The sequence below is a fragment of the Eptatretus burgeri genome, chromosome 14, assembly GCF_056783735.1.
Source record: "Eptatretus burgeri isolate ZD-2024b chromosome 14, Ebu_testis_v1, whole genome shotgun sequence".
In the NCBI taxonomy this organism is placed as follows: Eukaryota; Metazoa; Chordata; class Myxini; order Myxiniformes; family Myxinidae; genus Eptatretus; species Eptatretus burgeri.
Genome location: NC_140974.1, coordinates 32,785,607 through 32,802,733, shown reverse-complemented (window position 1 = coordinate 32,802,733; position 17,127 = coordinate 32,785,607). Strand labels below are relative to the sequence as shown.

The 17,127-nt window shown below is 48.1% G+C and overlaps 2 non-coding genes across 2 annotated transcripts; one reads left to right on the top strand and one right to left on the bottom strand.

Moving 5' to 3' along the window:
- Positions 1–2,536: 2,536 nt before the first annotated feature.
- LOC147012919 (signal recognition particle RNA) lies at positions 2,537–2,834 on the bottom strand. The gene has a single exon (XR_015051462.1).
- Positions 2,835–12,466: 9,632 nt separating this feature from the next.
- LOC147012918 (signal recognition particle RNA) lies at positions 12,467–12,764 on the top strand. Its single transcript, XR_015051459.1, has one exon.
- The last annotated feature ends 4,363 nt before the right edge of the window (positions 12,765–17,127 follow it).

The window sequence follows — 17,127 nt, the reverse complement described above, 5'->3', positions numbered from 1 at the left end:
GCTTAAATAGGATACGGAATATCGGCTTAAATAGGATACGGAATATCGGCTTAAATACGATACGGAATATCGGCTTAAATAGGACACGGAATTTCGGCTTAAATAGGATACGGAATATCGGCTTAAATAGAATCCGGAATATCGGCTTAAATAGGACACGGAATATCGGCTAAAATAGGATACAGAATATCGGCTAAAATAGGATACGGAATATCGGCGAAAGCTGATGCATCCTCGACACAAAAGCATCCTGGAATAACGTCCTACTGAACTCCCCCAGACCACCCCCATCGACCGTCTCTCGCCTCCCCCCTCTTTCTTTTCCAAAAACCTTTGCTCTCATCCCGGAAACAAGATCCACGGGAATCTACATTATATACAACATAGAGGATAATATATTACATTATACACCACAGAGCCCTGTCGCTCCCGGAGAGTACAGGTGAATATGAAGGAGAAAATGTACGTTTTCATATGATCGTGAAAATGACATGAGACCGTGTGTTTTTTTTTCTTTTTGAAGAACTTTACGAACACTTCTGCTCTCCCAACAATGGACGGAGGTCCTCAATGCCAGACAGGAAATCCGAGCCGTATCCCTGAACATATCACGTGCTTTTGACACGGTCTGGCACCCTGCCCGACTCACCAAACTCTCTTCCTATGGTATCCAAGGCCATCTCCACACATGACTCGCAGACTTCCTCTCTGTCGAAGCCAGCGTGTGGCCCTAAATGGAGTTCTTTCATCCCCTCTTCCTATCCAGGCTGGAGTTCCTCAAGGTGGCGTTCTGGGCCCTGTTCTTTTTCTGGTTTTCATCAATGATCTCTCCGACTCCCTGAAAAATCCTCTTTATCTCTTTGCTGATGACTCCACCCTCTGCCGTACCATCGGTCATCCCTCAGACCGGCAAGCAGCAGCTTCTTCGCTCACTGCGGATTTGGATAAAATCACAAACTGGTCCAACAAGTGGAACATGTCTTTCAATCCGGACAAATCTCACACTCTCACGATGTCTCTTCGAAAGGACAGTTTAGAAAACCTCCCCCCCCCCCATCTACTTTCTCAACAATCCTCTGGAAGAAGTCCTTTCCTTCAAGCTTCTGGGTCTCACTATCTGCCATGATCTTTCCTGGGAAAGCCACATTTCAAGCCTCGCCTCCAAAGCCAGTCGCCGACTGGGAATCCTCTGTCGTGCAAAGTCCTTCCTCGGCCCTCTTGAGCTCCTGACCACTTACAAAGCTTTCGCCCGCAGCCTGATGGAGTACTGTTCTCCCCTCTGGTCTGGTGCTCCTGCCTCCCACCTTTCTCGACTTCACGCTGTAGAAACCAGGGCATTTCGGATTATTGGCGTCTCCCACAATGTGGCTGAGTCTTTGGGCCTCTCACTCTCTCACCGCAGGTTGGTCGGTGGTCTTTCTGTCTTCTACCGTCTCCTCTTCAGCCTCACCCCCCCGCCCCCCCCCTGCTCTCTCTCTGCGATTTGTCCCGACCACATTTACACAGAGTACTCAAGGTCCGCCAACAATCCCCTTCTGGTAAAACTACCAAAATCACGAATCACTGCTCACCTTCACTCTTTCATTCCTCTTTTTCCCCGCTTTTGGAATAAACTCCCTCACTCTATTCAATCCTATTCTTCCCTCCAATGTTTCAAAACAGCTGTTCACCACCACCTCTTATCATCCCCCATCCAAATCCTCGATCTTTTCTACCCCCGATAATCCACGAAGCCCACCTCCTTAAAATTCCCTGCTTTCCTTCCTGAAAGTCCCTGTAATGTCCATCTTGTATTCCCCATGTTCCCGCCCCATCCCTCTCCCTTCCACATCTCCTAATGTCTCTGTTCCCCACTGTTTTGTCCTTCCCTCTCCCTCCCCTCTTGTCTCATGCCCCCTTGCTGTGCGTTGTGTGTTCGCTCTCACACGAGCCTCGAGAATGTATACAAAAAATATAAATAAATAAAAAAACACAAACAAATTGTTTTGCTCTGATACCGGGTTATTAGGGGGAGGGGTAAAAGGATTGTGTTTCGCCCTGATACCGGGTTATTAGGGGGAGGGGTAAAAGGATTGTGTTTCGCCCTGATACCGGGTTGTTAGGGTAAGGGGTAAAAGGATTGTGTTTCGCCCTGATACCGGGTTATTAGGGGGAGGGGTAAAAGGATTGTGTTTCGCCCTGATACCGGGTTATTAGGGGGAGGGGTAAAAGGATTGTGTTTCGCCCTGATACTGGGTTGTTAGGGTAAGGGGTAAAAGGATTGTGTTTCGCCCTGATACCGGGTTGTTAGGGTAAGGGGTAAAAGGATTGTGTTTCGCCCTGATACCGGGTTATTAGGGTAAGGGGTAAAAGGATTGTGTTTCGCCCTGATACCGGGTTGTTAGGGTAAGGGGTAAAAGGATTGTGTTTCGCCCTGATACCGGGTTGTTAGGGTAAGGGGTAAAAGGATTGTGTTTCGCCCTGATACCGGGTTGTTAGGGTAAGGGGGAAAAGGATTGTGTTTCGCCCTGATACCGGGTTATGAGGGTAAGAGGTAAAAGGATTGTGTTTCGCCCTGAGACCGGGCCGCTCCACACCCTCTATTCACGAGCGCTGTCCAACCACTGATCAACACGGGGACTTTGACCTGCTCCGTTACCGGCCTGGGTCGGTTCATCCCTCCTTAGGAGACCTGGAGAGCACAGGACTACCACCGGCTCCCCATGTCGATGCCGAGCTTGGTGTGGACGCCCGATCAACATAGCGAGGTGTGGAGCAGGTGATCCGTCCTCGAGCGATCCCTCAACCCAAGCCTCCGAGAAGCCGGATTACAGGTGCACGCCACTGCACCCGGCGACAGATGAATGGATTAATTTATTTATGAATGAGTTGCTCGGTTCTGTGGTTGGAAGCGTGAACGGGTTGGTGAATGGATGGACGGCTGTGTCTTGTTGGAAAGATCATGGCTGGATAGTTGGGGGTGGATGAAGGAACAGGTGGTGAGATGGATGAGTGGGTCGGTCTTCCATCCATCCATTGAGACCACACTCTGTACATAACCGGTGCTGTGCTGCCGACGCAGTCTCTCGGGTGTGGGGCACAATCCTGGGCACAGTCTCGCCTCTCCGACACAGGACACCATTGAGCTGGCACTCATTTTCCCGACCTCGGAAGGATGACAGGCCGAGTTAACTCACCTCGTCATCATCAGTTTGTATTTGTGTTGCAAGAAAATAAAATCCGTCGCTGGGTGATGGGATTATTGAGAGAGGGGCAGGGGGATAGAGTGAAGAGGTGGATGGGTGGAGAGGGGGTGGAGAGAGAGGACGGAGAAGGAGCGAGGGTGGGGGTAGCGAAGAAGGGGGAGAGCGACAAAGGGGGGGGAGAAGAGGGGGAGGGAGAGTGATAAAGTGTGGGAGGGGAAGTCGGTTTGGTCCATCCATCCCTTCCCACCTTCCATCCCATCCCTTCCCACCTTCCATCCCATCCCTCCAGCCCATCCATCCATCCCTTCCCTTCATCCATCCATCCCTTCCCTCCATCCCATCCATCCCTTCATCCAATCCATCCATCCCTACCCTCCATCCATCCCATCTCTCCAGCCCATCCATCCATTCCTCCATCCCTTCCCTCCATCCATCTATCCCTCCCATCCATTCATTCTCTCCATCTCATCGATTCCTTCCCTCCATTCTTTCCTTCCATCGAACCGTTGATAAGAAACGACACTGCGGAACACAACACAGGGAGGTTGTCGTGCAGATGGACAGTGCAGCTTGCAGTGCGACTAAGTGGCTTAAGCGCTCAAGCAAGCACTCCAACGAAACGGAGTGCGCACTGCTTAACAACATGGCGGTCTCCATGGTATTCGAGTAAATTCTGTCTGGGCCATCGTTTTCAGTTTTACTCGATCCTCTTGTGACAACTTCTGCAAATGAATGTATTGTTATAGCAGCGACAACAGAGGATGAGGAAGAGGGAAAGAAAGATAAACAAATGGGGAGTCAGAAGGAGGAGCCCCTGCCTTGCTTATCGATGGACCTGCCACTGCATTTTTGGGAGGGGTTTTGCATATTTAAAGATCTTGAAGAATTAGGATGAGATGTCGTAGTTTTCAGGGAGCTACAGGCAACATGGTCTGAGCTTCCACAGTTAAGAAACTCTATGCCTCCATCAAGAGCTCATTCCAATCTGCTCACCAGTCTAAAGGTTCACCTCCTTAACGTATTGGTGAAACGCAGTACTCTCTGTCCAGAGACCCAAACATCCTCACCTTTGAGGGTCTGGTCATGGAGAACCTTGATGTCTCGGTACTTGCAGGCACCCTTTTCATGGAAATCAATGACATGTCAATTCGACCAGACAAACACCAACTGCGAGTTGGTGACTCCTCTACCAATGTCTGCAGATCCCAAACCCATGCAAACTGAGATGAGCACATGTCCTTCATCTACCCCTAAGGTCAACAGCAATCTGGCCTGGGGAGTTTATTGAGATGACCCTATCTGATGATCTTGCAGACTTCATGATATTTGCAGGTGAACCATCCTCTCTTCCATCAGGACCAGAGTGTACCGAATCATCAAACACTTAGCCTCCACCGCATATTTTGAATCATGATGCTGACAAAATTTGCATCACGAACCTTTCCCACGAACCACAAGTTTTGTCTTGCAATGTACATTTTTTCCCGTGTGCAATCTGTCTTCACCCTTGACAACCAAGATTCACAACCTCCCCAGGATGGCATGACTCAGCCGCTTGCATAGTAATCCGAAAGGACCATCAACAAGGACAAGCGAAAGGACCATCAACTATTTTCAGTCTGGTCTTGCAGACCCAGATCACACACACTTCCTCTCCACACATGTACTCAGCTCCATACACTACTCCAGGAGTATGATGACGTCTTTGATGCGGCATTCCCAGTTTACAATGGCCAAGCTAGGCCCTTCAAGGCCAATGTCAACATGGGACCTGCACCTCCTCTACAACGCAAAGGTCACCTTCTCCAGTATGCCAGAGTTAAACCTGCTGAGTTGCAACAAAAATTTGATGATCTTGAAAGGCTTTGGGTCTTTACTGATTTCAAGATCTGGGAGGCACCGTGGAGTATCTTAACCCATACATTTATCGTGAACAAGTTGAATGGGGGGTTCTGGCTTGTCACAGCATTCGCAGATGTTGGGCGCCACAGTAAACCTCAACCCTCACTCTTGTCGGATGTTAACTCAACCTCACGCAAGATTGCAATGTGGAAACACATCATTGCAACAGACCTGACTCATGCCTTTTACCAGATTCCATTAGCGTGATCGTCAATGAAGTACTGTGGAGTGGTCACACCCCACAAAGATGTTCGTGTATTCACTCGATCTGCCGTGGGAATTAGTGGATCCAAAAACCACCCTTGAGGAATCGACATGTTGTGTCTTAAGTAATCTTCTAAAGGAGATGTGGCGGGGGGGGGGGGTTCATCGAGCTCGCAAGTGATCTCGACTGCAATGGTAACAGTCCTGAAGAACTTCTTCACAACTGGCAATGTGCACTACAAGCCCTGTCATAATGTGATTTGTGCCTGCCTGCCCCAAAGACTGTCATCTGTTCCAAGATGATCACTATTATGGGATGGATTTGGTCTTAGGGCACCTTGTAAGCCAGCTCACACTCTGTGGCCACTCTCTCTACTGCCCTCCACTCGAGAAGGTTTTGGGCATGAGATATTTCATGAAAGCCCACAAGATGCTAAGCACAATCCTTCCACAATGCGCCTCATACACACCCCCTTAAGATGCTGTTACTACCAGACATCAGTCCAGTGAAAGAATCAAGTGGACAGACGACCTGCGCACAACCTTCCAAATGGTGAAATCTGTTCTTGCATCTACTGAAATCGTTACCTTCCCCCGACCAGGCACTCAACTCTGGGTTTCCACAATGGTGCTGTTAAGAAGTATGGCATTGCATCCACCCTGCATGTCAACATGGGACCTGTCAGTCAGGTCAGGCCAGATTAGATCTGTGACTTGCTTCAGGTGTCATGTAAACCTGTACTAACTTGTTCCATGGTCGGGTTGTCGGTGACTAAACCGTCTCCCGCACCAGGTTTTTTGGTGAGGAGGGTATTTGGATATGGACACCCAGAAGGATTAAAAACAAAACCTGTCAAAGGGCGGAGGACTCCTTCTGAGCCAACGGCCATTCATAGCTTGTGCCCAACTGTGTCTACGCACGTCCTCCTGCAGTTGCGTTACTTCAAATGGCAGCATTTGCACTCAGACCACCGTAAAACCCTTCATTCCGCAAAACACAAAAACGCAAAGAAATCTGAAAACCCACTCCGTGGGAGTATCTCCTGTGCAGCTTCCCTTCGCAGGGAAGCTCACCAGATGACAGGATTGGGGCAAAGCCTTCGGGACCCCCAATCTTTTATGATAGGAGGGAAAACACAGGGTAGCATTCCCGGGTCAGATTGCGGGAGAGTGTGTCGGAATGGTGCTGAGGTGTCATCCACCAGACTGCAGTCTCCGTGGGTTAACCTGCGGCGGTCCCGTCGGGTGGGTGCCTGGAATGTCCTATCTCGAAGGGAGGATGATCACCTGTCTCTGTTATCATCTGAGCTCAAGCGTTTGGACATCCGTATTGCAGCTCTCTCTGAGGTTCGGAGACCGGATTGCGGCGAGATAATCGTGGGTGGTTGCACCTACTATTGGTCTGGTCGCTCTGATGGTTGCCATTCTCAAGTAATTACTGTAGCTGTATCCAATAAGCTGACTCCAATGATAATTGAGGGAACACCGGTCAACGAGCGTATTATGAGATTAAGGATTCGTCACTCCTTAGGTGTCATTTCCCTGGTCTCTGTTTATGCTCCGACTGAGGCGAGTGATCTCACTGTGAAGGATGCATTCCATGCCACGCTCAAGTCTGTGGTTGATCAGTGCCCCAGATGAGATACACTTCTAGTCTTTGAGGATTTCAATGCATCGACTGGAACTGATAGGGATGGTTGTGAGACTTGTGTTGGTCCACATGGGTCAGGAACTGTGAAACTAAATACCACTAAGTTCTTTGACTTTTCAAGAAGTCATGGACTTAGGGTGGCCGGTTCATGGTTTCAGCGCCCACAAGCTCATCACTGGACTTGGTATTCCAACGCTGGTTGTGTGGCAAAGGAGATTGACCATATCCTCGTTGACAGTCGCTGGAGAATGATCCAGAACTGCAGGGTCTACCGGAGTGCTCAGTTCCTCAATACTGACCACCGGCTTGTTGTAGCAACTCTAAAGCTGTACCTTAAATCCAGGAGAATGGTACCATCCCAGCTAAGGCTGGATGTTGGCAAGCTCAAGGATGAGACGGAAGCTGAGGAGTTTGCGAACAAGCTGAGTCGAGACTTGGGGGGGGTCTGGGTGCTTTAGGAGGTCCTGAAGAGTTGTGGAGTGCCTTCAAGACCACCGTCTTTGATGTTGCCGGTGGATGTCTTGGAACTCACCGTAGGGCAAAGAAGAATTTTGTCTCTCAACGGACACTGCATACCATTGACCAGAGTCGCAGGGCCGGGCTGAATGGCAGAGCTGAGTTGTTCAGGGAGCTGAGGCGTAAAACTATAGGTGCGCTAAGGGTGGACAAGGAAGCCTATGTGCCAGGAATCTGTGAGGGGGAAGAGCATCACCTGTGGTCAAGTGATTCTCATCCTGCTTTCAGGGGAATTCACGCATTGCGTTCATCCAAGCCAATCCCTTGGTGTACTGCAGTTAGAGCAGCGTATGGTAGGCTCTTGACAGAGGAGTCCGAAGTTAAGGCCCGCTGGGCCGGTTACTTTGAGCGGTTGTACCAGGCTGATCCACCAGCTGTCGAGTTGGACATCAGGGGTGTTAGACTCCCTGTTGCTGACCCTCCAATCAACTGTGATCCACCTTCGCATGTGGAAACACAGGCTGCGGCGAACCCGTTGAAATAGGGTGAAGCTCCAGGGATCTGTGGCATCCATGCTGAACTTCTCAAGGCTGGTGGAAATGCTGCACTCGTGTAATTGCATGCAGTTGTGTGCTCTGCCTGGAACACAGGCATCATCCTTGTTGTCCCTCTCTGGAAAGGGAACGATGATCGCCAAGACTGCAACAACTACCGAGGGGTGACGCTGCTCTCAGTGCCGGGCAAGTTCTTTGCTCATATAATTCTTGATAGGGTTCGTCACCATCTGCTTGAGCATAAGCGTCCAGAGAAGACAGGCTTTACACCAAAGAGGTCAATGATTGACCGTATCCTTGCTCTTCGGGTCCTCACCGAATGCAGCTGAGAGTTTCCGCAGGGGCTGCTTGCAGCCTATGTTGATTTCTGAAAAGCATTCGATTCAACGAATCGGGATGCCCTCTTGAGGATTCTAGGTCTTCGTGGCATGCCACCTAAACTGATCGATCTGATGTCTGAACTCTACTCTGGTACTGAGAGTGCTGTGAGATTGGTGGTACCATCTCTGACTTATTTCCAATTGTTACTCCAGTTTGTCAGGGGTGTGTACTGACCCCCACACTTTTCAGCACTTGTATGGACTGGATTCTAGGGAGGATTTCAGAGAGATCAAACTGCGGTGCATCGTTTGGGAATGTCAAGATCTCTGACCTCCATTTCGCAGATGATGCCGTCATCATTGTGGAGACTTTAGATATCCTTTTGGGGGCCCGCAAGGTGCTGAATGGGCCAGGCATCTGCCTGGGGGATGGCCAGACGGAGGCCCCTGGAGTACCGGCGGAAAGTGTACACAGCGACGTGATGCTCTGGCACATGCTCCCATACCTGACCTGACCTACCTTGTATGTGACTCGTAGCAATAAAATCAAACTTGCTGGGTTTTGCAGTACCAAACTGCATGGTCACCAAATCACAGGGTTGCATGGTTACCTGTGAAATTAAAGCTTTGCCTATTGTGGCTTCTATCAAGCACTTCAGCACATACATCGTGCAGTACAAACACCGTCCTTGTATTCTCACAGAGAGCAAACTGTGTTTACAGGCCTCTGAGAAACTATTGTATGTCAGGGAGAGTTTTCTGCGAGACCACGTGTCACTACCTTCCTTTCCATAGTCAGTAGCCACCACGCCTCTGTCAGACATCGAGCTGGATCTACGAAGATTCCATTTGATTTTGCAAGCTGCAATGCACCTGAATGTGAAGACCCTACTGCCAAGTTTGTTCCTTTGTTCAGCAGACCACATTCCACTGTTTACCGGGTATATATTGCTGACATTGTGTCAGGCTCAATAAAACTTCATTTCCCCAGCAGGCAACCGTACTAGGATTGTTATGTGACGACGATCCTGTTAGCTACTATCAAAACCAACATCATCCCTGTCTTGTTTGAAACATTTTTTTTATACTGTGGAAGTGCATGAGTGAAAATTGGGTGTGTGGGTTAATTAAAACACCCCCTTTTGAAGATAATTAACGGCCTTATTTAATTATATCGTTTATCAGGCGACCCTCGGCCACCTCGCTCTCTGTGGTCTGAAAGCGTATCCTGGGTTACCACGTTGGGGTCTGAAGCTGCCATGTTTTTTGGACTGCTCACCATGCCTTGACTTGCAACAGGTCGCAATAATTTCTTAACGATAAAGTCTTTTTTCTTCACTTTCCTCACTGGTATTATCGAATGTCTATTCATCATAGCTGTGAATCGATGGGTACATTGCAATGTTTATAAACGCCCAGAGATGCCAGCATTTGTGGCTTTGTTTCATTTCTGCACATGCAATAACCTCCAGAATCTCTTCAACTAAGCCGGATTACAAAATTTAAGCTCCAGAATTGAAATTACCAGCACTTCTGACTTCACAAAAGTGTTCATTTGTCCAATTCACACATATTTGACATTTTGGGCATCTCCGGGAGGTGAATGTTTAATATGATCGGTGATTGCTAATCGTGTACCAAGCAAGCTGTTTCTTGTCAACCAGTTCGTTGGAGTGCTTAAGCCACTGGGCGAGCACGCTACAATATTCACACTGTCCATGAATACTACATTGATCGACTTGAACAAAGTTCAATGGCCACTCGCATGCGTTGGCCACGTGTTGTTCTGTGGTGCAACGGGTGATGGCTGGCTCGTTGAAAATGTGAAATTTTATTTTACACCACGTCTTCCCTTTTTGTACGTTTTTCCCCTTCCCTTTTTGTTCCCTTCCATTATCGGAACCATCATTTCAGCACGGATAAATAAAAATAAAAATTAAACGTTTCATTAAAAAAAGTTTCTTCAACCATTTTGTGGAGTGATTGGTGAAGCCACTTGGCGCGTGTTCTTCAAGCTTCAATCAATGGTGATGCCACGGTTCATCTTAGATGTCGGAAGGCAAAATAAATTAAACTAGCTGAAACCCCGTCACAGACGGATTCCGTTCATTCAACCAACCTCACCAGCTCACCCACACTCGAGGGACATGGACTGGACAGGGCGTGCTTGCACCCCCAACTCATCCCCCGCCCCTGCCGCATTCCCCCCCCCACCTCCCACCCCTCGCCTTCAATTTGCTTACCCCCGCCCAAAAATTTAATTACCCAGCCCGGCCACCACCTCTTCACTCCCCGTCCCCCGTCTCTTGATTCCCCGCCCCACTTGCCCCTGGGCCTCCGCTCCCTGTCCACCCTCTCACACTCAACCCCACCTAATACACCCCAGCCCCCGCCCACTCATCCCCCGCCCCATTTCCCCCCATCTCCCGCTTTCAATTTTCTTACCCCCGCCCAAAAATTTGCTTACCTTGCCCCCCGCCTCTTCACTCCCTGCCCCTGCCTCTTCACTCCCTGCCCTCGCCTCTTCACTCCCTGCCCCCGCCTCTTCACTCCCTGCCCCCGCCTCTTCACTCCTCACCCCCGTCTCTTCATCCCCCACCCCCACCTCTTCACTCCTCGCCCCCGTCTCAACGAAAAGTGTTTATTCTGCTTCAGAGTTGAAGTTTGACTCTTGCCACGATGTGCGTTGCACTCTTATAGGTACGAAGTTTCCTTCAGTCCAGGTCACAGTACCCAGAAAAACATGACGCGACCGCTTGGAGGAGCACAAAATTGGTCCTTCAGTATTCATATATAGAAGATACAATGTTTCTTGTTACATATTTTGTGTCAAATTCACATTCTGAGGTAGTCACCATGTGCAGAAGAGGGTTTTACATTGCAGACGATATTTTCGTGGAGTGGAATTACACCTCTCACCGGTAACGGTCTGTCGACGACAGACGTAATGACGTCAGCGAATGACCGATGATGTCATGATGTCCTGACGCCTCTCAGCGGTGACGTCACACGTCGCCATGTAAACGAATGTAAAACGAAAAGTGTTTATTCTGCTTCAGAGTTGAAGGTTGACTGTTGCCACTATGTGCGATGCACTCTTACAGGTACGAAGTTTCTTTCAGTCCAGGTCACAGTACCGAGAAAAACGTGAGGCGATCGCGAGGAGGAGCACAAAATTGGTCCTTCAGTATTAATATATAGATGATCACAATGAGTATAAAATATTTTCAGTCGTCATGAAGAAATGAATTGCCACATCACGGCAGGAAAGCCGAGAGGTACGCATGCTCACACTGTATAGCCTGGGTTCGTATCCCGACCTCGCTATAAACTGTCATCCTGGTGTTTCACAGGCTGGGTGATTCATCAATGTGTGTGCTGTCTCTCGGATGGATGTTAAACTGGGTGTCTCATCTGCCAGAATCCCTCTCTCCCCACTCCCTCTCTCACTCCTCTGTCTCTGTCACACTCAGTTCCTCGCACCCATTCCTCTCGCAGACGCAAGTCGAGAACCCCTCCCCTCATGTTTGCACCCTCCCCTTCCGAGCTTGCATGGTGAGGCATTGCACTCCACAACCCCCCTCCCCCTCCCTTTCTTAGCTCTTCCCTCCTTCCGAGCTCTCCTGATTTTGACCCCTCATTTTTCCCCCACCCCTCCTCTCTATATCTGTTCCTCCATCCCTCCTCTCCCTCCTCTCTCTCCCTCCATCCTGTCTCTCCCACCCCCCATCTCCTCTGTCCTCTCCCCTCCCCCTTCCCTCTCCCTTCCCCTTCCCTCTGCTTTCCCTCTCCCCTCACTCTCCCCACACCCTTCCTCCTTTGTCCCTTCCCCTCCCTCTCCACCTCCCCCCTCCATCTCCACCTCCCCCCTCCCTCTCCACCTCCCCTTAATGTTCCCGTCAGCGAAACAATAGCTATTATTTGCTCGTGCAATATAGAATATAAACTTTCACACCAAGTCATCCATCCATCCATCCATCCACTAATCGATCTTTACCTGTGGATCCACCCACCCCCCATCAAGGCAAACATCCGCCCATCCATTTCCACATTATTTCTCCATGTGGACCCAACAACAGACACAGTCGTCTGTCAATTCACCAACACGTCAGCACGGTGTTTTCCACGGTGTTCACGCTTCCAACCACAGAACCGAGCAATTCATTCATAAATAAATTAATCCATTCATCTATCGCCGGGTGCAGTGGCGTGCACCTGTAATCTGGCTTCTCGGAGGCTTGGGTTGAGGGATCGCTCGAGGACGGATCAGCTGCTCCACACCTTGCTATGTCGATCGGGCGTCCACACCAAGGTCGGCATCGACATGGGGAGCTGGGGGTAATCCTGTGCTCCCCAGGTCTCCTAAGGAGGGATGAACCGACCCAGGCCGGTAACGGAGCAGGTCAAAGTCCCCGTGTTGATCAGTGGTGGGACAGCGCTCGTGAATAGAGGGTGTGGAGCGGCCCGGTCTCAGGGCGAAACACAATCCTTTTACCCCTTACCCTAATAACCCGGTCTCAGGGCGAAACACAATCCTTTTACCTCTTTCCCTAATGACCCGGTATTATGGCGAAACACAATCCTTTTACCCCCTTTCCCGAATAACCCGGTATTATGGCGAAACACAATCCTTTTACCCCCTTACCCCAATAACCCGGTGTCCGGGCGAAACACAATCCTTTTACCCCCTTACCCGAATAACCCGGTATTATGGCGAAACACAATCCTTTTACCCCCTTACCTGAATAACCCGGTATCATGGCGAAACACAATCCTTTTACCCGCTTACTCCAATAACCCAGTGTCCAGGCGAAACACAATCCTTTTTCCCCAACACCCGACAAGATGTCGCCATTTACCACCTTTCCTGAAATTAAATGAACTTGTTTCATTTAAATCTTCCTTGTGTTGGGAAAGTGCTTCATAAATAAAATTAAAACTGTCTGACGTCATTTTCACGATCATGTGGATACAAATACTTTTTGTACTTCATATTGTGAGGCATTGAATGGGAGCAACAGGGTCAGAATGGGTCAGAATGGGCCTCGGGGCAACACTTGGGCCCCCTTTATCCGGTTTCACATGTAATATATTAATGTAACACCTGAACATCCTGTACTTCTCAGTCACAGCAATGATGCAACCACAGGATGCATATGAAAGGATATACAGTACAGATGAAATATATATATATATATATATATATATATATATATATATATATATATATATGTATATATATATATATATATATATATATATATATATATATATATATATATATATATCGGCAGGAAAGCCGAGAGGTACGCCGAGAGAGAAATATATATATATATATATATATATATATATATATATATATATATATATATATATATATATATATATATATATATATATATACACATGTATTTTCACGTAGGAATGATCGAGAGAGTGAAATTGTTTATTGATTGTAAATGTAATATTTACAGAAATTACACTAACCTCATAAATGCTAATCCAAACCGTAACCCAAACCCTAATCCAAACCCTCACCCTAATCCTAACCCTAACCCTAATCCAAACCCTAACCCTAGCCCTAACCCTAAGGGCTCTGAAATTGAAGATATTTGTTTTAACTTTTTGACCCTGTCCATCATTCGGAAATTCTTTCGGATGTTCCTGATGGCCTCCTCTCACAGATATCTACTTCTGTCTGGATTGGAATTTCACGATTTCAGATTCTTTGCCGATGTCAAAGTTTTCACATTGGAATTTTAAACTTCTCTCAATGTTCTGTGAGAGTTCATGGTCCTGTGCTGATGTCCCTCTCCCTCTTCCTCTCCCTGTTCTTTGATACCATCAATAACGTCACCACTTTGAGATTTCTCACAAATTGTTTCCAGTCACCTGATAGAGAGCTACTGGCCTTAATCACACCGCCATGGAACAGAGTACGTGAGCCTTTCTGTCCTTTATCCCGCTGTTCCTTCTCATGTCTTTTCTGAGCACCAGACTTGGTAAAAAGCAGACATGGCTTTACTTTCTACAAGTTACAATAAGTATACAGACTGTAGAGTACAGTGTACAGTATGTACTGCACTGCATTTAGACTGGCAAACAAATTCCTCTGATGTCACTTTATATTCTGCTGTCATTGGCTGGAACTTGGAAGTGCCGTCAGCTGCAGATCACCAGAGATCTTTGCTCTCACGGATGAAACTCTTCCACATGTACACGGAAATACCAAATCGTTTTTAGGTCAGGTCGCTGACCTAATATTGCTGTGGTGCTGGGTCTCGGTGGTGAGCACGAAAGCTCGGGGGAGCAGTCGAGTCGGCTCCACCGGACACACCGGAATTTAGGTCGTGACCCTCGGATAAGTCCGAAAGGCACGGTCCCTTACAGGACCATAAATTGCCAATAATTCGACCACGTGGGATAGGGTTAATTGCCAACTTCAATGTACCTAAGTACCCACGCGGCAAAGCTTACCGGGGAATTCACACCCTAGATGGTTTCCGAGGCTCGTTGGTCCAAATGCACAATTACGGCAACAACGGCCTTCCTAATCCCCAATATGCACCGTGGCAAACCAATGGCAGAAATGACAAAGAACGAGCTGGTACATTCAACAAGAGGGGAATTTATTAACAACAATAATCGGGGAGGGGAACAAAGAGCAGAGTTATCACGAATAAAGAAAGGTATCAAATGTATAAGCAATTCCTTAAACAATTGTACTTAGAGACAGGGTCTCTTGACAGAACGTCACTGTTACGAGAGCCATCTTTGAACCCCAATCACACCTCACAAGAAGGTGAGCGGCCAACCAGCTCGTTCTGTCGCTGCGTCATAAACATCGTCTGTGCAATGTTCCCGTCACCAAAATGGCCACCATACACCGTGCACCAAAGCAGTGGTCACTCAGCAAGAGTGAAACGGTAAACTCATTTGAATGTTGGAGACACAATTTCCTTTATATTTTATAGCTCGATCCCAACTTTGCTCCCTTCCTCACCGAGGGTGTTACCTGGGAGAAGAAGAGCAGAGCGTTCCCTCTTCGTGGACTTTTGGATGATGGTGGGAGCGTCCCCATTGAGCGGCGTCACACTGCCCAACAGAAAGTCACCGTACTGGAACTTATGCTGGGTCATATTGCAAACTACTGCCCTGTGATATCCCGCAACACCATAGTCCGAAACTCCACTTCCATCGCCAACATATGGCAGTCGATTCGACTACATTTTGGATTCCAGTCGACGGGTGAACACTTCATTGATTTGCAGCGATATGCGTTGGCCATGTGTTGTTCCGTGGTGCAAGTGGTGATGGCTGGCTCCTTGAAAATGTGAAATTTTATTTTGCACCACGTCTTCCCTTTTTGTACGATCTGCCATTAAAGGAACCATCTTTTCAGCACGGATAAATATAAATAAAAATGAAACGTTTCGTTTTCAAAAATTTCTTCAAACATTTTGTGGAGTGCTTGGTGAAGCCACTTGGCGTGCGTTCTTCAAGTTTCAATAAATGGTGATACCACGGTTCGGTACTGGAGGTGGGAAAGAAAAATAAATTATATGATCACAATGAGTAAAAAATATTTTCAGTTGTTAAGAAGTGATGAATCGCCACATCACGGCAGGAAAGCCGAGAGGTATGCATGCTCACTCTGTATAGCCTGGGTTCGTATCGCGACCCAGGTATAAACTGTCATCCTGGTGTTTCACAGGCTAGGTGATTCATCAATGTGCGTGCTGTCTCTCGGATGGATGTTAAATTGGGCGTCTCATCTGCCAGAATCCCTCTCTCCCCTCTCCCTCTCTCACTCCTCTGACTCTCTCACCCCTATCCCATCGTTTTTTCTCCCTCCTCGCCCTACCCCCCACTCTCCCACCCCCCTCTCTCTCTGAACCCCTCCCCTCTCCCTTCCCTCTCTCTCCACTCCTCCATCTCTCTCTCCAACCCACTCCCCTCCCTCTGCTCCCACACCCCCTTTGTTGAGGGAACTGTAGCATGTATGAATCAGATTAGAAGTGAACCGACTGGATGGTTGCAAACTGCATGTACGAGCATGCATGCAGGCAGACCTTGGCCAGGGAGATAGCGTGTGCATTAAATGCTTCTGCTCCAGGTCTCTAAAGTTTATCCACGTGTGTGTGTGTGTGTGTGTGTGTGTGTGTGTGTGTGTGTGTGTGTGTGTGTGTGTGTGTGTGTGTGTGTGTGTGTGTGTGTGCGTGTTATTCGTTATCTTCATATGCGGGTTTCAGAAGGTGTAACGGAGTCCTCCCAGGAGTCGAAGTATCCACCTCCATTTCGGTGAGGGCAGCCACGAATCATGGACCAACGTGTGAAGTTTTGTTCTCAAATTTTTGTTCCGAAGGCTATTTTGAGGATCGTCACTGAGGCCCAGACAGCTTCCAACTGTAGTTAGTTTGTAGTAATATTTCCAGGGATGTTTTTTTAAGATCTCTGTGGGGTTCTTCTTCATCATTCCAATGGCTTCAATGATCACTGGTGAACATTCAGATTGCTTCAACTTCCAGGGTCCTTTCACTTCATTTTTGAGCCCTTGGTATTTGATCATTTTCTTGATTTCTGTGTTGTTTCGGCCGAAATTGCTGGATACTGACACCTTAATTAGTGTGTGTGTGTGTGTGTGTGTGTGTGTGTGTGTGTGTGTGTGTGTGTGTGTGTGTGTGTGTGTCTGTGTGTGTGTGTGTGTGTGTGTGTGTGTGTGTGTGTGTGTGTGTGTGTGTGTGTGTGTGCATTCAGTCATTAAGCATAACATGTCAGTTAAAATCTGGATGTTTTGGCCAGCAAGCTTGGTTGTGGTATTTGTGGATGAGCATTAGTAAATGCCGATAAATTAA